Genomic DNA, 22,813 nt, shown 5'->3' on the forward strand with positions numbered 1-22,813 from the left:
GCAGTAACTTTACCTTGCCATAGTTTCTATTTGTTTTGTTTTATTTTAATACTATTGTGTTTAAGACCCTGTTGTTCCAGCTGGGCTTTCTAAATCTGCTCTGGTTACCCAGTCTGCCCTCACATTAACATGAAAATGTTTCTAATCTTGACTTCTAAGCTTGGCTTATGTACAAACATCAATTTTGACATTACAATGACCAGTATAATTTTGATGGTCAGATCTGTTTCAAACCTCCTCGTGAGGAATGGGATTTTTGCCCCAGATTGCCATTTTTTTTCAGTTATGTTCCTAAGTTTTACTGAAGTCTTTAAAACTGAAGTGATACACAATCTCTCCTTTTGGTTAAATTCAAATATTTAACAGCACTAAAACTACAGTATGCATTTTAACATGTACATTTTCACTTACCCTGGCTAATTTAAAGAGCTGAGGGTATGGTTAGGAAGACCAATGTTCTAATTGTCTTCTTACCCCATCAGAGTTAACAAATTTGAATTAGAAGTTTCTTTCATAAACATGAAACATCCCCCACCCTGTAGCTGCCCTTCAGAATATTTTCTAAAGATCATGAAATTCAATTTGTGCATGTTCCTTTTCACTGCTTTACTTTAAGGCCTGGGCTCTTCCTCACGTTCTGCATCACTAATTTATATTTAAATTTCTCTATTTTATTTACACATTCTAGTTTGAATCTGTCACAATGGAAAGCAATGCACCTACAAGTAATGAAAAACAGGTATCCTGTTTATCACTAGACACAGTGTTTTACAAAGAACAGAGAGATCTCTGTCCCCTTATGATAAAAGCCTGAATCACAACCAAATGTAAAAGTGGAAATGCGAACTTCAAGTCAACATAGCATCAGATCAGATTATTTGAATATTATGCACCATTAACTTTTATTCAATATAAATATTTGCCTTGTTTGAGAAATTCCTAATGAGTTGGGATGTGCTGAAAATGCTGCCAAGATTATATTTCTTGTAGAATTGCTGTCCTTCCTGTGCTAACATGTCAGAAACGAGCAACCACTGGGAAATTATGAAAAACATTTTTCTAAGCCAAATCCTTCACCAAGACTGTTCAGCTATGTAGTAAAAGCAATCAAATAAAACACCCCAAACCACATCCTTCAGGTTATGGATGCCTGCACAATCTGATCCATATTGATGAATTTTCTGCAGGTTCAGCTGTCACAAAGAAAAAGCCAAAATATTGTGGGCAGGGAACACATGATCAGATGATCAGATTTTTAGGAGAGGTCTGCCACTCATCAAGTTGTTGTCTGGTTGTCGCAGTGAGTATAAGTAACTTTCAATTCTATTGGACCATCATGGAATAATTTGGTAAATTCACACTGGCTGTGATAATGCACATTTCACTTTGGATTTTTTCCATCTGAAGCAGAAGGATCTCCATAAGCTACCAGTGAAACCCTTCTTTTGAATTAGGGGAACAAAAAACTTGCAGGGTTTGAAGTCCTACAGATCTGTGTAGCTCTCAAGGGTAAAGGATTAGAAAGAGGGAAAGAGGAGCAGAGCCCTCTATTGCTCACAGATATAGAAGCTCAAGGCAAAGGTGTTTTTTCTGAAAACCATTTATGATTAACAGCCAAGAGGGTGTTCTTAACCTCTAGTGTGTGGAGGCAATGAAAACGGTGCTGCTGGCTGGCAGATTCTGCTGAACTTGTGTTTGTACTGAGCATGTGAATTTGCAGCAGCTGAGGATCTAGACCATAACAATCTGCCAGCCCAGTGACTTAATCTGACCCTCTGGAAGTCAGTGGCAGTGTTTCCACTGGCTTCAGGAGGTGTTGTGGCAAAGCTCAGTGATGAGCTTGCAGCGCTTTCCAGAGCACTGAAGTGTGGAAAAGAGGATAATTTGCTCCCTGAATCACCAGTTGTGTTGCTAAGGAGCAGAAGTTCCTAACAGAGGGTGACAAAAGCACAGGAAAAGTTTGAGTTGAACACAGCAACACGATTGTCGTGAGGAATTCAAAGATTCAGTCTGACTTGGACAAAATCCTGAGCCTACAATCCTTCCTTGTGCTGATAACTTTGGTGTTGCCATTGCTGGGAACACCTGTGACTCCCATTAGCTTGGGGGAGATTTGTGTGTGCTTAGCACTTCCCAGAACTTGGACCCTGACGCTTACACACATCTCATGCATTGGATTTGCAGAGTCACTAATCTGGAAAAATAAAACCATTGACTCTTTTGGTCCTTTTGGGTTTTGCTCAGGCCAGGCATACTGAAAGAGTGGCTTTTCCCGTAATAATTCATCACTTCAACTGTTATTGCCATTCAGCAGCGGGGAACTCCACAGCACATGAAAATGAAAACCAATCTTTTAGAACTTATCCTGTCATTTAACCCTAGCTCAGATCTGTTCTGCCTTTCTGTGGCTCTGAATGCCCAGGAGTGGATTGCTGCTCCTGGGCTGCTGTTCAAATGCCACTAACTTTCATCCAAGAAATTATTTTTTTAACATCTTTGCATGGCAAAACTAAAGATTTAAGCTGAAGCTTGGTTCCTGTCTGTGTTAGTTCCTCCCTCTGAAAATCCCCCTGAAAATTCATCCTCTTTGCCTTTGCCAGTCCAGCACAGGGATAATTCTGTAGGCTGAAACAGCACTGCCTACCAAGGAATCCTAACATTTTTTAGGCTGTAATTCTTTGGAAGCATGTGGATAACCAAAATGGAACAGGTGGGAGAAGGAAGTATTACTCCTGGTGAGAAGGAGAGCCCAGAGCATCAATAGTTTTTTCCCATCTGCACAAGAAGTTCATAAAAAAAATCCAAATTCCTCAAATTAATGCTGTAAGCACAGAGTCATCTTGGTCTTGGGTGAGTGTGTGGGGCCATGCAATGACTTCAGCACATTTGAAGCACCATTATTCAAACACTTCTCTGTGTTTCTAGTAAAAATCTCCACACACACGCTAATTCAGAAGAACTGCCCAAGAAAAATACCCAATGCCCTGCTAATGGACATCGAGCCCATTACCAAAAATTACAAGCCTACCCTCTATAGAGAGTTTAAAGAACATAATATAACTTTGATTATGTATCTTGTAATGCCAAATTTCCTCAGAGGAGCCATGGTTCTAATTTAACCTTATTGAAAAGCAAACTGCAAGGAAAACCACAGAATTCCATGAACCCCAGGGATGCACCCCAGGTGGTGGTTGGCATATTTCATGAAACCTATTTCATTTTCAGTCCTGTTCCACTATGAAATATTAGCATTTACAGCCTGTAGATCCTGCTGGAACGCTGTGATAACCTCATGGATGGCTGGGAAACTTGCCCCGTTTCCCTGAAATTTTCTGGAGTCCCCACAGAATTATACAGTTGTTATCTCTGATGCAGAAAAGGTTAAATCTGTTTCTTTCAATACTGGAGGCCTAGAAAACATTACATTCAAGGAAGCCAAATGTCAGTTGTGTGGAACTTCTATACATACCAGTAGAAGATTATTCTATTTGCCATTAGACTCCAGCTTGGCAAAATTAAAATGAATATAAAATGTTTTTGTTTGTTTTTATTGGGTTGGGGTTTTGGACAAATGCCTTGATAAACAATGTGTGTAGTATCTTCCCAATGTTAAATCCTTTTCTGGATAGAAACTAAATGAGAAGTCAGATTGGTTTTAATAAGGTTTTCTTTTAATGATGAACTGAGCTAACTATTTTAGTTTAATCAATAATTTCATACATCAAAGGTAAAATTTAAGATGGGCGGGTTACATTCATTTCTGTTGTTTCATTGCAGATCCCTGGAATTCATTCAGTCAAATTGCATGGCAGCAGAAATGACACTTTGTCTCTTGTGTTACAAAGATCTTTACTTTTGTGGATGTGATCTGAATGGCAGTTTTGAAAAGCAAGGTTTGGTTGTTATGGATAATGGTGCAGCTCTTCCTTGCACCTAATTGTCCTTCAGTAGCCAGACTTGGGGTGGGAAGGATGCTTGCTTTCTCTTCCTAATCTCAGCATTCATCTTAAGAGGCTTGAAAGGTGCAGAAAGTTCTTCATTTTCTCCTTTCTTCAAAGAGACGTGTTGTCTCCCTCCATTTAGGGCACGTTGGCTGATATTCTGGAACATGTGGATTTTATGGTTTGCATAATCCACACAAGTCTTCCTGTGAGCACAGGGCAGAATGATAAATTTTAATTTGTCCATTTGAAAACTAACCAGTGCTGAAACAGAGATGGAGGACTCAGCTTTGTTCCTATCTTGTGTAATCACATTTTTATTAACTTTACTGAACAGTCACTGCTGGCTTTGTGCCAGGGGAGCTTTCTCAGTTCATCCCAAATAGATTTTATTTTCCTTTAAAAGGAGAAAGTAATAGTTAAAAAAAACAAAACAAAAAGAAAACCACAAAAAAAACAACAAATAAAAGAAACAAAATAAAGCAGTCTTTTAATATCATTTGTACAAACCAAAGCACCCCAAAACTATTCACAGCAGATTATCTGTTAGAAGTTGAGTAATTTGGAATGCTTGTTCTAGATTATTATCCACCAATTCAAGTTTCCTAAATGTATTTTAGGTTCTCTAGTGCAGATTTCCTATATCTTCCCATAAGTTTCTCTGAGCAATCTCTTAATATTAGTGTAGACTAGCACATAAACTCTAGTATACATGTTTCAAAACAATTATTTTGTTCCAGTGCTCCCACAGTATTTGAAGCAATTTGAAGCAACATTTTCCATAGCATTTAACAATATTAAAATGCTTCTCTGTCTTTTCCTCTGAGATCTTTAAAAAACAGCTCTTCCTTCTTGTGGATTGGCATCAATTAGATAAAAACCCACATTTTTTTAGGGACGGACTCCTCTTTTTTGCTGTGGTTGGTTTCTCATTACCAACTCCCTAAGACCTCGCACCAGAGGCAAGATGTCTCCGTGGATACATTGAATCCTAGGATAAAAGGAGGAGGTCCTTGAAGGTGAGGAGGAAAAGCACACCAAACTCCCTCTTGTCTGAATCACACTTGTTAACAGACTTCCTTGGTCAGCAAAATATTGGCAAAAGTTGAGGGCAAAGCAAGAGGAAAGAGCTCTGTGTAGATGAGACACTGCATGGAAAGGTTACGTTTATCAGGGGGTAAAATTTCAAAGCATTGATGAGATTTCCATGGTGAAGCATTTCTGAAAAGCAATTAGAAAGGTGATACTATAGGAGATTTTTGTTGTCTTATATATTGTTATTTGTTTTGCTATTTTTGTGTTATAATAAGATAGCCTCAAGTAAACTTACTGGTCATAAATAGGAATAATAATAAATTATTTGTTTAGATGCTGCATTGACTCTTCTTAAAATGTTCACAGAAATGTCTGGAACTCTTGTGCTTGGATATTGCAGCAGAGGACCTGAGAAATAAGTTTTTGGGGTTGTATTAAAAATCTAAAGTGGTTGTCACGGGCAAAAAGCACTGAAACCTTTAAAAGCATTAAAAAAGGAAAGTATATTGATATTTCTGAAGAAATTACAGAGGTGATCCCTTCTTAAATCCACACTGCATTGCAAAAGCAGCAAGATAAGAAAGGCTTAAGCACAACATCACGAGGACTTGTTGCCAGGTCCAGCTGTTGAAGTTAGAAAAGGATGGAATTACCTGGGATTTCTCTTTTCATGTGCAATTTGCATATCCTAACTAAACATAGGGAGGGAGAGTGAGGGGACAACAAAGGGAACAGTAAGGATTTTGTCTGAGGCCAGGTCAACACTCGCCCTAGAAAACGGTTGATGTCTGAATTGCCTAGAGTGGGTTCCCTCACAGCACAGGCTGGTTTTCATCATGGTGATAAAGGAAAACATTTCACACAATAACCATTGAGCCCCTTGTTATGACTTGAAAGCTGCACAACTGCTTTTTATTCAGGAGAATATGACTGAAAAATCATCTTAAGAACACGGCAATCCTTTGGTATTGTATACATTACATTCACTAATGTGTATAATAACACATGAAGCCAGGGTGGGAAGATATTGTACCCCTTTTAGTACGAAACTTAAACCTGTGAATAAAACTTGTTTAGCATAACTACATAGAATTTCCTTGACTGGGTTGATTTTGGCTCCTCCACTGTCACAGATGTTCATTATTACAGAGAGAAAACACTGTAAACTCAGTAGGGACTTTAAAGGAGGAAAGAGGGAAATCTGAATAAAATCTGAAGGTTTTTTTGTTTGTGTGACCTGATCGTCAGCTCCAGAAAGCGTGTGAGCAACCTGCTGGGGTCTGGTTTCCTCTGGGGAAAGCAGTGACGTGAATCCACTTACCCCTCACAGGAGCTGTGGAGATTAGGGACTGATTTGGCTGAGGTCAGATGAAAGGGAACACAAGAACGTGAGGGGGAAAAAAAGCTTTCAAAGGTTGTTTTCAGGTTTGAAGGAGATAAGATGGGTTTTGTGGCTCTTTTATCACTTTCTCATGCCAGGGTACCTCAGATGTGCCTGGAGGAATTTGGCCCTTGCAGTGGCAGTCGCTGAATTCACACGGGAATTTCAGCTGACCTTGTCAGCTCTGGGAGCAGCGCCTTAGACAGCGCAGAGACCCTTCCTGGGCTCTGAGATCTCTATTAATAGATCTGTGGCACCCAGCCCAGCTCCAGGGCTGGAGGTGTGAGCTTTTTCACTCTTCTAAGGTTTTGCTTGCATGTGTTAGCACTGTACAAAGCCGCCTTGCATCTTGAGATAAGGGAGGCAAAACCCCCAGCTCTCTAACAGCATCTGGCTCTGCTTCTGCCTCAGAAACCTCACAGGTTCCACAGCATTTTCATGATCAGGGCTTCTTTTCTAAGGTGTCCCAGTGGTGCTGGAAATTAAAAATCAAATTATAAACCAGTTTTATGAATTCTCACAGCTTTGCACGCTTGTGCTTACATGGATGTCTCATGAGGACTGCTCCGCTTTCAATCCATTGTGCATCATCAGGGCATTTTCTTGCTAATTGGCATTTTCAGTCTAAATAGACTTATTACTCTTCAGAAATGAGAAGGACTGGATTTTTCATTCAGTCCTGTAGCTGTGTTGCTGAGTGATCTCAGCAGCTCAAAATAAGCTGCTGGTTTGGAAGTTCTGAGAAGAAAAGTCCTGTCCCACATAGGTTTAAATGCATGCAGCAGACACAGAATCCTTTATACTGTAGGAAAAACAGCTCTTCCAGTTCAATTCCCATCTAATTTACCTATAGCTCATGGCCTAATGTAATTTAGCTTACTAACAGAGCAAGGAAAAATGCTTTAGCTGTAAAATGGGTCATAAGCACTTTATGTCCTCAAGGATTTTGAGAAAGGGAAAGAAAAATAAAATCATGTTGTGAAGGAAAGACAACTATTTCCCAGAAAAACATGGAAACCTCTTTCTTTTAGTAATAATGCTTCCTTTGAAAACACACTTTCTTTTTTTTGGAAGGCAAACAGAATGAAGTCTGAAATCATAGCAAAGGTCATAAAAAGGATTCAGCCATAAAAAGACATATATGTATTAGCAAGTGGCTTCTTCAAACAGCAGGGAAGTTTGAAATAATGCCTACAAGTCCCTAGCATACAGGAAAATTATTCCATAACTTCATTATTTGTTCCTTTCATTCTTTTGGCATACCTAAATTTACCTATTGATTTTTACGTTCTGCAAATGTATTTGTTAATGGTTTAATCAGAAAATAGTCATGCAGATTTTCATTGTGGTATGGTATTAGAAGTTAAAATTCTTTGAACTTGCAAAGTTCATGTCTAGCAGACCTTAGAAATTCTTTGGACTTCTCAGTGAGGAGAAGAAGAAGGTGAAATATGTGAGGGCAGAGGTTGTACAGCAACCAGGAGGATGAAAGGAGGAGCCAAATAACTCTGCTCCTTGACAGAAGAGAATTGGCAGAATCCACACATCACAAAATCATTTTTAATTCAAATTAAAAAAAAAAAAAATGGGGCTTTGTTTGATGCTTGGAAATAGTAAAATTTGCATTTATACATGCAGTGCCATAAATTTTACATTTTTTTTCATAATTATTACTTTGGTTTTGTATCATTTATATCAAAAAAGATCTGTTCTTCTAGTGACCATCACAGTGGCTTCACCACAATGATCATAATGAAAAGAATTATATAATCTCCTCATGGGAATCAAGAAAAATGCAAGAGAAGGAAAGGAAAAGTTCCAGAAATACTTTCCCTTGGGGACTTCTAGACCATTTGCACAAATTTTTGGGCTTTATTTCTTTGTAAAAAAAAAGAAAAATAAGCAGGTGGAGTAAATTTAAGCTACTAAATCAAAGCAAATGTCCCACAGCAGGTGGTCAACTTTTGCAAACATTGAGAGCTGGAAGAAGAACAAAAGATTCCATTTTCTATTTAAAAGGTGCCTTGGATTAGACATCTAGAAGAGAAATGTGGGAAGCCAAAGGAGCTCTCTCTAATGAAATTTAGAACTCATGTGTTAATACCACCTCTGAAATGTGACATCCAGCAGTCCTGATTGTATTGGGCATTTTGTAAAGGAACCAAAACCCCCCTAAAAATTATTTCTGTAACATATTACACATCAATATCAACATAGTGAAGGGAAAGAAATTCACCAATTACAGAATTCCAGACTGGGTCAGGCTGGAAGGGACTGCAGGGGGGACTCAGGCAGGGCCATCCCAGAGCACAGGCCACAGGACTGCATCCAGATAGTTCTGGAATATCCCCAGGGAGGAGATCCACAGCCTCTCTGGGCTCTGCCCAGGGCAGGGCACTGTCCAGGGCAGGAGCTCTGCCTCCTGTGAGAGGGAATTGCTGGGATCAGCTCCTGCCTGTTCCTCTGGGGCCATTGCTGGGGCCTGGAACAGAGCCTGGCCCTGCTCTGCCCCTCCCTGCACCCAGGGACACCCAGGGACACCCAGGGACACCCAGGGACAGACAGGGACACCCAGGGACACCCAGGGACACCTAGAGACAGACAGGGACAGACAGGGACACCCAGGGACAGACAGGGACACATGAGGACACCCAGGGACACCCAGGGACAGACAGGGACACGTGGGGACACCCAGGGACACCCAGGGTGAGGGCCCCTCTCAGGTGGGGCTCCTCTCCAGGCTGTCTCTCAGCCCTTCCTGGGCACGGAGATGCTCCAGGCCCTTCAGCATCCGAGAGAGAATCATGTGGCGGTGACAGGTCAGCCCATCCCATGGGAAGATAAATACTGTGGGAGATGAGTCACCTCTGGAGATGCTTCTCCCTTTCTCCTGCTGGAAAGGGGCCTGGATGGTGCCCACCACCAACATCTGGAGTGCAACACGAGGTGTGATGGACCCTGCCAGAGGGGGACACGCAGAGGGACAAACAAGAGGCGGTTTAGGCCAACAGGAGCTTCCAGAGCAAGCAGCACATCCCAGCTAAGCTGGAATTCCTTGGTTGGGCCACAACTCCCTGGGTAAGCTCCGTAATAACAACAGCCACTGACCAGACAATGCCTAGCAGGTCCCCCTGGCTTTTCCACCAACACAAGCACAAAACACGCTCTGATAAAAATCCTTGAGAATATTCAGTAGTCTCACTTACCACCTGTCTTTCCCTTTTCTCCACTGAGGTCTATCAATTTTAAACACTTTTTAAGGACTTAAGATATTTTGAGTGCTGTTTTCTCAGTTTTTCTTAAAAATGAAAAAAGATTTAGAAGAGTCATATCAGCAGATTTGGTGACTTCTGGACACAATTACATGGATATAATTCATCTGAAGTTAAGGGAGAACTATTTACATTTATGCCCTCTCCTATTCCAAGTTGATTCTCTGCCTCTCTGTCTGTTTTGCCTTTTTTTTTTGATGCGGGTATTTATTTACCTCACTGAAAATTCATACAATAATAATAATTGTCTATTTAAATGTCTATTTTTCTCCACTGAAAGCTGCATTTATTCTTGATGTATGCTTGGTAAAGGCAATGGCACATATTTCTTCTTGTTTTATATGTTATTCCAAAGAAGCTCCATGACATAAAGAGATTAAAGTATTTTATTTTCATCATTAGGATTAAATGCATTTTCTGCATGTCAAGCTACGGTCACTGGCAGTGATTGATTCATTTATTTGCAGAAAGCAAAAACTGGAAAAAAAGTCAATTAGGACACAAAATACATGGAAGAGAAACCTGCAAAACAAGGTGTTACATCCATTTTCCTGGCTGTTGTTTCAATATATTTGAGACTGCACATCAAGGGAGTGCCCTCCTTTTTTGTTTTGTTTCGTTTTTCCATCTATTTATAAAGATTGATGTATTTTTGTGGTAGGGATGAAATCCTGGATAGACTTGTGGGTTTCTAGGCTTCTGTAGGTGTATACAAGAAATTCAATATGCCTTTGTACTCAAGGATGAAAAAGATTTGGCAGCTTAGGGAAGCATAAAACACAGTTTAAAATTCTGGTTGACTGGAACAGGCTGAAGTAGTTAATGCTGTATTGCACAGCGTGTTATTCCTGTTCATCTTTGTTTACCTTTCTTCAGCTGTTAACAGCTCAGGGGAGCATAATAAATTAACCCTATTGCTTGGACTAATGAGCTGTCATTCTCTGCTTTTTATTCAGTTTTTGCTTGGTGTTATCATCCAAATTCTTACCGGCTGCCCAGGAAAGTGGGGAAGTTACTGTGTATCAGTTTATTAAAGACTATGCTGGCCAGGGCATATCTGAAACACACTACATAAAAAAACCAAAAAACCAAAAAACCCCACAAACAAACAAAAAAAAACAACAAACAAACAAACAAACAAAAACCAGAAAGAAACTGTACTTTTATAAAAACGTGTACTGATTGCCATTGTGGGTTTTTGGTTTGGGTTTTTTTGGTACTGTTGTGACAGGTTTCAGCTGTGTGCCCAGAGAACTTCCACCTAAAGGCACACAGAAGTGTGGAATAGGTGGGTCTCGTTGTGCTTGTGCTCTCATTACCCACTGCTATCCTTCCAAGCAATTCCCTGAAGGATCACATTCCCTGCAAGTGTTCAAATGTTATCAGGAAGAATTTATTTAAACCAGTGGCAACCTGTGGTTCCCATGTGGCTTGTGAGCAGTTTGAAGTGTGGCTCTCCCTGCAGGACTGTGAGACTGAAACATCCCCCCAAAACTGTGGGGAGCAATCTGGGTTCCTGGCTGTGGAAGGCAGGGAACCTGCAGATGTGGCTGAAGGGGACAGTGACAAACGGCCTCAGGTCTCTGCTGCAACACCTTCAGTGATGGAACTTGCAGGGTTTCCTGCAGAGAGCCACACTCACAGCAAGTTACCCTCAGTTCTTTAAAAAAATATCCATTTATTGTAGATACTCCTCCGGTTTGGAGAGCCCTTCTGGGCTCTTGGCTTGTAGCAGTTTTATTTTTTACATCTTGCACTCTGGTGAAAAACAGAATTATCTGAGTCAGAAAATGTTGCACCAGAATTGCTGAGAAGTTGGAGTTCCTGAAAATTGTGTGGCCAGGGCCAGGTCAGTGCCCAGTGATCAGTGCATTAGGCAACACGCAGCTCTTAGTCCAAGTAAATGATGTTCTGATCATTATCTGGGATATAATCATCTATACCATGTTATAATTAACTTAAAAAACAATATCAAACAAACCTACCTGACTAATTTTAGTGTATGGGAACTACTTTAAACATTAAATTTACGTCTACTATGATTTGAAGCATTGGCTTCTCTGTCTTTTTGGAATGAGTTCCTGTATGAAAGAAATCTCTTTTGCTTCTCAGGGAGAAAATTTTGAGAAAATATTGTGACAACTGGAAATATAATTGCTTTCATTTTGTACCACTCTACAGAGTTTTTTCCAGTGCTGGATAGACTTGGCTGTGATAGGAACTGTAGAAGGAATGACAGCTTTGTTTCCATAATGCTGGAAGGAGTCAGATGTTCAAAGTTCATTAAATCTCCTCTTCTCTTTGGAGCTTCACTGGTTTGCAGTGTGCAGGCAGGATTTTGTTCTTAGGCTCTGCAGAACTCGCTTTCTTTCTGTTTTATCCTATATTGCTGAATGTGTAATCACATTTAAACCAGGGGTCTTTGGGGTGAAAGCTCTTGTGTCAGAGTAGTCTGGATTGGGCTGGGAAGGACAAACCTTAGGCAGTTATCCCTGGAGCATAACTTGGAGAACTTGTTCTTCTTCCTGCCTGTCATGGCCCAGCTGTAAAGTTTGCTAGATCATAAGACAAGAGGAAAGTAAGGTAGGGAAAAGGTGGCTCATTTTTGACTGAGAGCAGTTCACAACTTGGCAGTGGCCAGCTTATCCCATTTTTAATGGGAAGGGCACAGAGCCTAAGCGACTCTTAAATGTCCTTGAAACACTATCTGACAGTGTCCGAAGTGACAATTCAGTGATCACTGTGAGTCACCAAACCCAGGGAATCTCCATCCTGGCCTTTGAATGTCTCCTTGATGCTGCTCCTGGAGGAACAGGAGGACAGAGGTGGGAGGGAAAGTGCAGCTCCCAGGTCTTTGTGAACTGAAGAGAGCAATGCTGCTGCTGGCAGCCCAGCAGCAGGAGGAGAGTGGGAAACTGTGGTAGTTTGTTCCGCTCATTATGCCCAGTTCTTTCCAGTCAGCTGCTTATCCATTAGCTTAGGAAGTACAAGAATCACCTAGAGCTATCCCAGCTTTTTTACTGCACATTTACAGCATCCATCTCCCTCTTGCCTTTGTGGCTCTCCTCCCACTTGTCATCTTTCTCATTTAAGGAGAGATTCCTTGCCAGCCAATCTGCCAGAGAGTGTTCTAGGCTGGGAGGAGTAGCTGCACTGCCCACAAAGTCCCAGACCTCTCCAAGGAGTAAGTGTGTTAAAAGTGATGATGTGCAATAAACTGGAAGTGCAATAAAAGCCTCGTGCAGATGTTATTGAGTAGAAGCAAAATGTGTAACAACAACAAAAAAAAACAAAACCCCCTAAATAGCTACTGGAACTTCACAGGTCATCAATATTTTTCTGCAGACACCCCTATGGTGCAGTGACACCTTGTGCATTACATTAATTTCTTGCCAAATAAACCAAATCTTTCAGAGAGCTCCTGTGCAATACCTTCAAGACCTTTTTCTCTGAATTCCTTTTTCTCATCATTCATTTAACTTGAATGGAAGAAGGAAAACTCTTCCTTCTCCCTGAGGTGACAATCTCAGGCCTTTACTTCAGAAAGCACCTATGTATATTCCCAAGCCTGCCTTTATTTCATTAGTAAATGAGACCAAGAATATGTTTAAGCAGATATTTTGTACTAATGGGCTTGTGAACTAATGATTAATATTACTGAGTAATATTCAGGATGTGCTGAAGGGCTGTCGTGATCTGAGGACCAGCAAGTTCCAGGTGAACCAGGATGCACAGAGAGCCCTGGATCTGTTGGAAATGAGAAGGAGGGGAGAGGATGGGGGAAGTGCCTGGTACTTTTGGATAGCCTCACCTTGCAATGTGTTGTGCTCACAATTCAGAGCTGCCATAAATTAGCAGTGCTGTCTCGTTTTATTAAACATGGAGAATCTGAAATCCCCTTTGCTCAGTCTGTGCTAACCCTTTAGTCATCGTCCCATATATTTGGAGAGTACAAATCCCCGCAGCTGGAACATGTAGTATTGGCTGTGGATTTTTGTCCAACAAAGGCTGAAGGAACACAGAGTTCAAATGAATACATGTTTTGTTAAATTTCTGGCAGCTTTGCATGAACAGACTAGAAAGAATGACAGGCAGTGTAAGTCAGTGTAACACAATGTGTGTATGTGATGTACAGTGGTTCTGAAAGTGGGAACAGTGTCCTAGAGAGAGACAAAAAGCTGTATTTGGGGTGTTTCCTTTCTCTTTGTTGATACTCTGCTTCCCTGGTGTGTGTTTTGGTTGTCAGTAGGATCCAGTCTAGGAATACACTTTATCAGTGAAATGATGATGATTAGCAATAGAAATGCTATTAATATCAATGTCTTACAAACAAACATTTCTCGATAATAATTTTTTCTGTGATTTTTCTTTGGGTTAAACAAAGGATAAGGAACATGACCCTAATGTCAGTGTAACAATAAAAGCCTAGTCAGCGATCCCAAGCTCCTTTAATTTAAACTATTATCATGATCTGATTATTTCTTGCAACACTCAAAAGTTTTATACTTCAGCACCATATCTTCTTCCCCTAACATGTAATTTACCAGTCATCTATTTCATGATGATGTGAGCATGTATCTTACCAACATAGGTTCTGGCCAACAATAGCATTTTTATTTTCATAAGTAGGAGGAAAAGTATTTTAAAAATAGCTTTAGATAACCAAAAAGACAATATAAGTTTGATTGTTTACAGAAATATGCAGTAGAGAAAAATGGTTTCTTCTAAGCATGTTCTTTGTCAATACCAAGGAATAAATTCATTTTAATTTCTCTACAGTGATGGCTGGTGCTTTTACAAGAAGGGACTGTAAAGCTCATCCAGTCCCACCCCTGCCATGGGCAGGGACAATTTCCACTACCCCAGCTTGCACCAGCCAGGCCTTGGACACCTCCAGGGATGGGGCAATCATCAGTTTCTCTGGGCAATCTGTTTTTCTCACATGAAAAATTTGTACATCTTGGTCTCCTTGTGGATCAATTCCCATTTCTAGAAGAGGAGCAAGCTACTGCTTTTCCTGTCCTCTGTCACCACACCAGACTGAACTTCCTCTGTATAATAACCAGCAAAACTGTAAAGTCTGATCTGGGGCCTCCAGTTTTTCTAAAAATAGAGCTAATAATAAAAATTGCCGATAATAAAACTGCTGATGTTGACTCTTGACTTTTTTGGGGTTAATACTGCATTAGTCATTTTTGTCTGTGACTATTTGTCACTGCTTTAAAGCAATACTTTGTTCGCTGCAACATTATTCTGAAATGCGGAGAGTTTCAGGTTTCAATCCCATGAACACTCCTTGGAGGCTACAAAGCACATACTGGTCCTTATTCTCTGATTTGCTGCCAAAATGTAATCATCTGTTGTTTTTCAGTGTGCTGGTGGCAGTTTAGAGTAAAAAAGGAGAATTTGGTACTCCCAAGAACAAGTTTACTGTAAGGAATTCACCTATTGCCCAAAAAAGCTGCAAATGTGTCTTATATCTTGAATTTTTGTATCATCTTAAGGGACAGACTGTGATTTGCCTTAATCAACAAAACCCAAACCACTGAATGCAACGTTTTCCTTTCACTGGGGACTCCTGAGGGTGATCTGCTGGAAAAGAAAGTCACAGATTCCCACTGGAGTGAATGAGGTAAATGTGATGCTCACGTGTGAAGTGTGGCAGGAATTTCACAATAGGGCTGTAAGAACGCCTAAAACTGCTCTGTCAATGTGACTTTCTGGTGAAAACACTCAGCAAATTCAGGACATCTTTGCTGTGTTGGAATCACAGTTGTTTACAGCTCAAGAATACCTCTTGGGTTTCTCAGTGCAAAGCAAAATTAAATTTTAGAAGAAATGTGATTCAGGAGGTTTTACGTTAACTCTGCCTCATGTGCTTTTTCATTTCCTCCTCGTTTCTTTCCCGTCACTGTCACCACATGTTTGTGTGAAGCATTATGTTTTCAACTCTGGGTGATTAAAACTGGAATTTAGGTCTCAACTAGAAAGCCACGGGGTTTAAGTGCTTTGTGCAGTCCATAAGTCAAATAGAAAAGTGTAACTGTTTATACATTGAAAGTGAGAAAATCTGATTTATTCCAAAGTAGATCCAATCAAAGTTTCATGCTGGTTTCTGTCTTTCTGTCTTTAAGTCACTGAAAAAAATCATCAACAAGGGATAAATTCTGATCACTTGCACTTCCCTTAAATGTCCTCTTAGCAAAGTGCAGCCTTCTTCAAGAGCTTTTATATAAGAAAAACTCAAGCATTTTGGCACAGAGTGTGCTATGAACATGAACAACCACCCCAAAAATGCTTTTTTCCAAAATCTGTGCTTTATGATGCAGTTGCACGGGCAGTTGTTCATGCACCTTGCTGCACGAATGAATATATTACAAGTTCCTGTTATTGTTGCACTTAAAAAAAGCAGCACCACTCAAAAAGCAATTTATCATCATAGTTCAATACACTGATTTATCTGTACACAGCATCTGAGAAAACACACTTAAAATGCTTTGAACTTGTGAAGGAAGACATCTGGAACCCCTTGTGGCTGCATTATATTCTACATTGTTTCCATCTTATTTTCCTGATGTGCGAGCCCTTGACAGATGAAGTTGTGGAGAGTGATGCTCCTTGTCCAGAGAAGAGAAAATAGGGGGAAAAAAATCAATCAAAAGTTTGCACATGCTCAGCAATTATTTAAATTGAAATTACAGCCTGTACTCCCAAACTGAGTGCCACTTGGCAGCTGCACGTTGATGAGGTGCAGCAATTAGTTAGTTGTTGGATAGGCCATGGAAATCAACAACTGTGTGCTCATCCTTTGCCTGTTCCATGTGGAATAGGATGTTTGATATCATTTGCATCTGAAGAAAGAAGAACTGCTCACCTGGTTATTTATCAAGCTTTGGTCTTTTTAAACCAGGGTTCTGGTTTAAAAAGAGAGGGAGTGCTCAATTTTCGTACCACTGCCTGTGTGCAAAGCTCAGCTACAAAGTCCTGCTTTCCATGGAATGCTGAAGCCCTGCATTTGTTTAAAATCTGGCCTTGTGCTCAGGGATGTTTATACTGAAATCAAACAGAGAAGATGACACCATTCCCGTCCCAAAGAGCTCCCTAAAATCAAAAGCACAACAGTGTAAAATAAAACCAGTGGTTGTTTCTGGCTCTAAATTTTAACCAGAGCAGGTCTAGTAGTTCTAAAACATTGTCCTATATATAGTGTAATACAATCCAAGTTAGACTGTTCTTTATCAGTGGTGTCAACTAGGACTAGAAAACCTTTTTTTTTACTAAAATATTCAACAGATTTGTGTGTGTATATATACACAGTATATTTTTCCTGCATATTATGTATATGTATATTTATATAGAGAGATCTATGTAATTAGGCCTGTATGGACACACCCACAAATGCACCATGCATGTCAGGAACTCAGATATTAATAAGACAATAAATTGCCATTGCAGCTGGTAAAGGTTGAGCATTTTCCCACTTCACTGTTGAAATGAGTAGGTTGTGTTCACTGGAATTATCTGGGCTGTATTGTCACCATCCAGCTGGGAGTCCCTGAAATCTTCTGAGCTTCTCAGCAGAAATCGTGTGTAAGGCTTTTCATCTGCTCTTTGAATTTATGGGTGCTGAGGGACTGCAGCTTTTTGCACTTGCCCAGATTACCTCAGGTACTTTTGGAAACAAGTCTGCTTGGAAAAAATTACCAGGTCAGGTTAAAGATAGAAGTGAGTGAAACATGAAAAGTCACTGCATTTTGCATTTAAAAATGTCTAAGTGAACCTTGGAAAATACAGGTTGGCTTTCCCCTTGACCCCAAATCTTCATTAATCTGACTGTACCACTGATAGTGGTATAGAGAGTTGCAATTTAGGTGCATCATGACATTGTTTTTACACTGGATTTGGGCACTCCTTTTCTTGCCTGATGCCTGATTTTGGAATGCTGATCATGCAGAATTTTGAAATGTAAAAGTGGCAGAATAGGAGAGAGACATCCTTGTTCCTTTGGATCAGCTCCTATGCTCATAACCTGTCACTAGAACATGTCTTTCTCCAAAAAACAGATGTGAGGCATTTAAAAGATTCACAGTTTATTTCTACTCTAAAATGGAAAGGACAAAAAACCCTTTCAATATTTTAGTACTAAAGAGAGAAAGGGAGGGTACAGTCAGTGGAGACAGAGAAGTTTTTTCAAAAGTAGAGGTATTATAGGATTGTATTTTATTGTCTAGTGACAATAAAAGAAGCTTAGAGACAAGATATTTTTAAAGCACTTTAGCCACTTTAAAACTCTCTCTTCACAATGAAGGATGTTATTAATGGAATTTTTTTACAGTACACATATAATACAGATTATCTATAGGTTGCATAGGTTTTAAAAGCAATGTTTATGGATTTGGGTAGAAAGGGAATACAGCCTTGAGTGTGCAAAGCACCAAGCCTGAGAGGAAGAGAAGAACTTCTGTGTTAAAACGCTTAGAAAACAACATGGTTTGCAGGTTTTGCTCACTGAGCAGAAATTGTAGCCAGAGAAGCCCCACTCCCTTCAAATACAAAGGTGAGGGATCATTTATCCTAAGAAAATTCATGGAAAAAGAGAAAAATAAATCAATGCAGGAGCAAAGCCTGGGCTCCAGCAGAATGCTTGGCTATGGAGAGGAACAGGTACAGTAAATATCTGCCTTGCATAGCCCAAAATGGAGCATTGCTTGCTGAAACTTGCAGCCTCTGGGGCTGGAGCTGCTTTTTCTGGATGACAGGGAGCTTGCACAAACAGGACACATTCCCCAAGGAACTGGAAAGGTGCCAACGAGCCACAGTTTGGGTAGGATTTTGCTGACTGTGGTGAGGAGATGAGATTGGGAAGGACAGTGGGCTCACAAGCGTCTGTGTGCGTCAGAAAGACGCCCTCGGTGGAGTGGGGAGCCAGGAAATGTTGGGTTTAGTGAACCACGGCATCTGAGCAGAGTGTGTTGACTTTTTAATCCACTCCAAGTGAGGTTTTGTTTGCTGTTTTGTAAACTGGGACAGCAAAAACACCACGTTCTACTCAGGGAGTAAAGCCTGACAAGAGTTGTCCTGTCCACTCCACAGTTGTGCCACTTGTGTTACAAAGAAAGCAGAGACTCAGGTGGCTTTTCCAAGTTATATCCTACGTAACTATTTCCTAAATATTTAATTTATTAATTGATAAAACAGGTAAGTAAGCAGGCTTCCAATAGTATTCCCAAATAGATGTTAGTGCTGCAAAAGCTGTCATTTGGAATTGCCTCCCAGTTGCTTCAAGAATCTTGGTCATTTAAATCAAAATTATAATTTGATCAGGATATAATTCAAAAGGAAGGAAAGGAAAGAGAGGGAGGAAGGAGGAAGGAGGAAGGAGGAAGGAGGAAGGAGAAGGAGAAGGAGAAGGAGAAGGAGAAGGAGAAGGAGAAGGAGAAGGAGAAGGAGAAGGAGAAGGAGAAGGAGAAGGAGAAGGAGAAGGAGAAGGAGAAGGAGAAGGAGAAAAGGAGGGAAGAAGGAAGGAAGGAAGGAAGGAAGGAAGGAAGGAAGGAAGGAAGGAAGGAAGGAAGGAAGGAAGGAAGGAAGGAAGGAAGGAAGGAAGGAAGGAAGGAAGGAAGGAAGGAAGGAAGGAAGGAAGGAAGGAAGGAAGGAAGGAAGGAAGGAAGGAAGGAAGGAAGGAAGGAAGGAAGGAAGGAAGGAAGGAAGGAAGGAAGGAAGGAAGGAAGGAAGGAAGGAAGGAAGGAAGGAAGGAAGGAAGGAAGGAAGGAAGGAAGGAAGGAAGGAAGGAAGGGTGTTAAAACACTTTTAAATTCAACATAATTTCATAGTTGAGATGCAAAAGGAAAATTTGGGGTAGCCTTTATATCCATGAAAGGGAGGAATTATTTTGCAATGAAACAATTGTAATCAGAAAAAGAAAACCAAGCACATCCTAAGAGTTCTAATAAACATTTCTCAGTCATCCAAAATAGTTCTCACATAAATAATTAGACAGCTGTTAAAATAGATTCAATTATTGTTTACATTTAGTAAATTCATTGGTTCAAAAGCTGAACCAATCAATCATCTTAGAAATAGAGTTAAAATGGCTGTTGTAAGATAATTTTTGGTTTCACTTCTAGATAAAAATGTCTTTCACAAAATAAATACTTTCTTGAGAAAAAAATAAAAAGACAGATTGTAAGGAAAGTGTCCAAAATGACCTGAATGCCTGAGACAGAAATAGAAAATACATAGATAAATATAAAATAATTTCTGGCTTCAGGAGTCAAAATTGAAATATAGTTTCATCATTGTTAATTCTAAAACCTCAGTGTGAATATATTCATTAAGTTTTAATGTTACTTTGGAAAGCAAGTTAAATAAAGCATGTTCATAATTTTGCTAAGCCCAGGCAGTTTATCCACATCAATTTTCTCAGTAGCACAAAGAATTGTGGAATCACTGTTTTATTTTGAAATCTGAACTGAGACCAGATAGGAATTAAATTTAGCCGTGCTCGTTGGCTAAATGAATAATATCTGTCAGGTAGACTCCCAGGATGAATTAGATAGTAATCTCTGCAATAATTACCTGCAATTACTCCATGACCTTAGGGAACTAGAAAGATAAAAGCCCGTGAAAGCATAAATTGTGTGCTACAGATTGTTGTAGGCCATCCCCTGCTGATTTACACTACACACACTGAGAGCGAGTTCCAGCTTGAGCTCTCCCTCACAGCTCTGGGCGACAGGAGTTTGGACAGGAAGCCAGTCCTGCCTTGCTCCTGTGCCTGGATATCCTGGGGGAGATCAGATTTCCCCTGGGAATGGGGTGTTGCACCCCAGCTGTCCTGGCGGCTGGGCATGTCAGGCATGGTACATGTTGGAATTGTCTGTCTGTCCCCCGGGATTGGGGAGAGCAGGGCTCCCCTTGCCCTGGGCTCTGAGCAGGGCTGGGACACGGATGCCCCTCTCTGGACAGACACCAGTTATGGGATGCTGGAAGTGGATCCCATCAACAGCTGCCTCACTACTGTGGATGTCCCAGCCCTGGAAGTGTTCAGGAACAGGCTAGATGGGGCTTGGATCAACCTGGTGTAGTGGGAAGCGGCCCAGCTCAGAGGGGTTGGAAGATCTTTAAGGCCTTTTTGAATCCAAACCACTCTGTGATTCCACGATTCTGTGCTTCCCCAGACTCAGGTTTAAGATTATACCTGGAATCCATTTCTTCTCAGTGCTGAAGACATGCAGAGCTCTGGAGGGGCAAACCTTAAAAGCAACCCCTCCTCCTGCACTCCATGTCCTCATCCTCCATCTAATGCAGAGCAGCAGATCACTGACACAGCTTTATAAAAATAATTAACAGATGCAGGGAAAGGCTCCTCTTTGGGTCAGAACTCTGCCTTGAGTGCTTTTGCCTATTACAGCCTCAGTAAAAATGTCTTGCCCATCTTCAGCAACCAACCTCAGCTACCATTCTGTGTCTCTCTCAAAACCTATCTCTTCCTTTCTATTTCTAAAAGTGCAAAGTTGCACAAAATGCATGACAACTATTAAAGGATGGGAAATTACTTGTTATATGACAAAAAAAAAGTGCATTCTCACAGTCCTTTTGGTTAATTAAATATTCAGTGTTTCACTTCAACCAACACCAGAGATAAGTGTACCAAACCAAACTGACAGCTCTGCATATGATAAAACTGGAATTCACTGCATTTGGGACAAGTCTTGTTGTATTTTTTAGTTAATGACCAAGCTATCATATCTGTCAAACTGACATCAAAATTATTAGATATGTAAATGGAATTAAAAAAGCAGTAGATTAAGTGGACACAGATAAGGGAGGGGGCCGTGTCTGTGAAATAACAGCACTCTGTCAGATGTTTCCGTGCCAAGCCAGATGGAAGCTGCAGTATTATTTATTTTTTTAGCAGAATGCAGAGTCTAAGTTGGAAGATGTATTACTGTAATCATAAAGACACTTGTGACCCATTTTTTAAAATCAACTGGTCTGATTGCCAACAATAGTATGATCATGGCAAGCGTGGCCATCAGCTGCCCAGGACTTTTCCAGAAGGGCTCAGAGCATGGCCCATGGTGGTTAATAAGTGGCAGGTTAATCCAACCTTGTCCACACCTTCCTCTCTGGTACTCACATTTCAGCAATGAAAGGTGAAGGTTTCCTTATCTAACGTCATGAGAGATGCCCACATTAAAAGCAGGGGGATTAATTAGAGTCACTTTTCAGTGTGAAAGAACTGTATCGCCTGAGAATTTATTTGAGTCCCATTTGTACAGCTGGGGGAGTCTTATGTTTTCTCAGGGGTCAGTGACAATTACAATGTATATTTGCTCCACACAATCATGTATGGGAGGTAAAAAAGTGCAGGAGAGCCTTAATTAGCACTGAATTAGTGTTTCCTCCTACATTTTGACCCCGCTAGCCTGACCCGAGGCCCCTGTGTGTATCATGCAGCTGCCCAGCTGGGCCAGCTTTTCTCTTATGACCAGTTTCTCCCTTTCCTGGAATTCCTCTTAAAATTTCCACGGAGGGGAATACTTTTCCTCTTAGAAGCTCTGGCTGCAGTCTGTCTCTAGGTCTGTTTTGTTGGCTGATGCTGGGGTTTGTGCTTCAGCCACGCTCCCTTGCTCAGCTACATCTTCTGTATTTCTGGCTTGAATTTTCTAGGCTGTCAAGGCAGAAGTGTCCAGAGAATATTGCTAAATATTTTGTCAGGGCTGGATTAGATGCAGGCACAGCTCTGTGTAAGTGTTCATGCCCAACAACAGTGGCTCAGCCACCTGAGGGTTTTTTGTGGCATTTCTGGTTCAACTTGGTCAATGTGAAGCCGTTCCCCCTTGTCCTGTCGCTCCAGGCCCTTGTAAAATGTCTCTCCATTTTTATTATTTCTCATATAAACAGATTATTTTCACTTGAAGCAGGGCAGATTTACCCTGTTTTCTCCTGGAACCATTTACAGATGCAAACAAAAGGGAGATACTGTGGAGGAAATTAGGAACAGGCACTTGTGTGACTTCAGTGTCAAGAGACAAGCTGCACAAAGGGTTACAAATTAAAGAGGCTCACCCTTTGACAGGTAGGAGAAGTATGAAAGCAGTGTAATCTGAAAGCCATGGCAAAAAATAATAACTGGAGATCCCTGCAAAAGTCCTGAAAAAAATTACTATCAGCCACTGCTG

The sequence above is a fragment of the Prinia subflava genome, chromosome 25, assembly GCF_021018805.1.
Source record: "Prinia subflava isolate CZ2003 ecotype Zambia chromosome 25, Cam_Psub_1.2, whole genome shotgun sequence".
Lineage (NCBI taxonomy): Eukaryota > Metazoa > Chordata > Aves > Passeriformes > Cisticolidae > Prinia > Prinia subflava.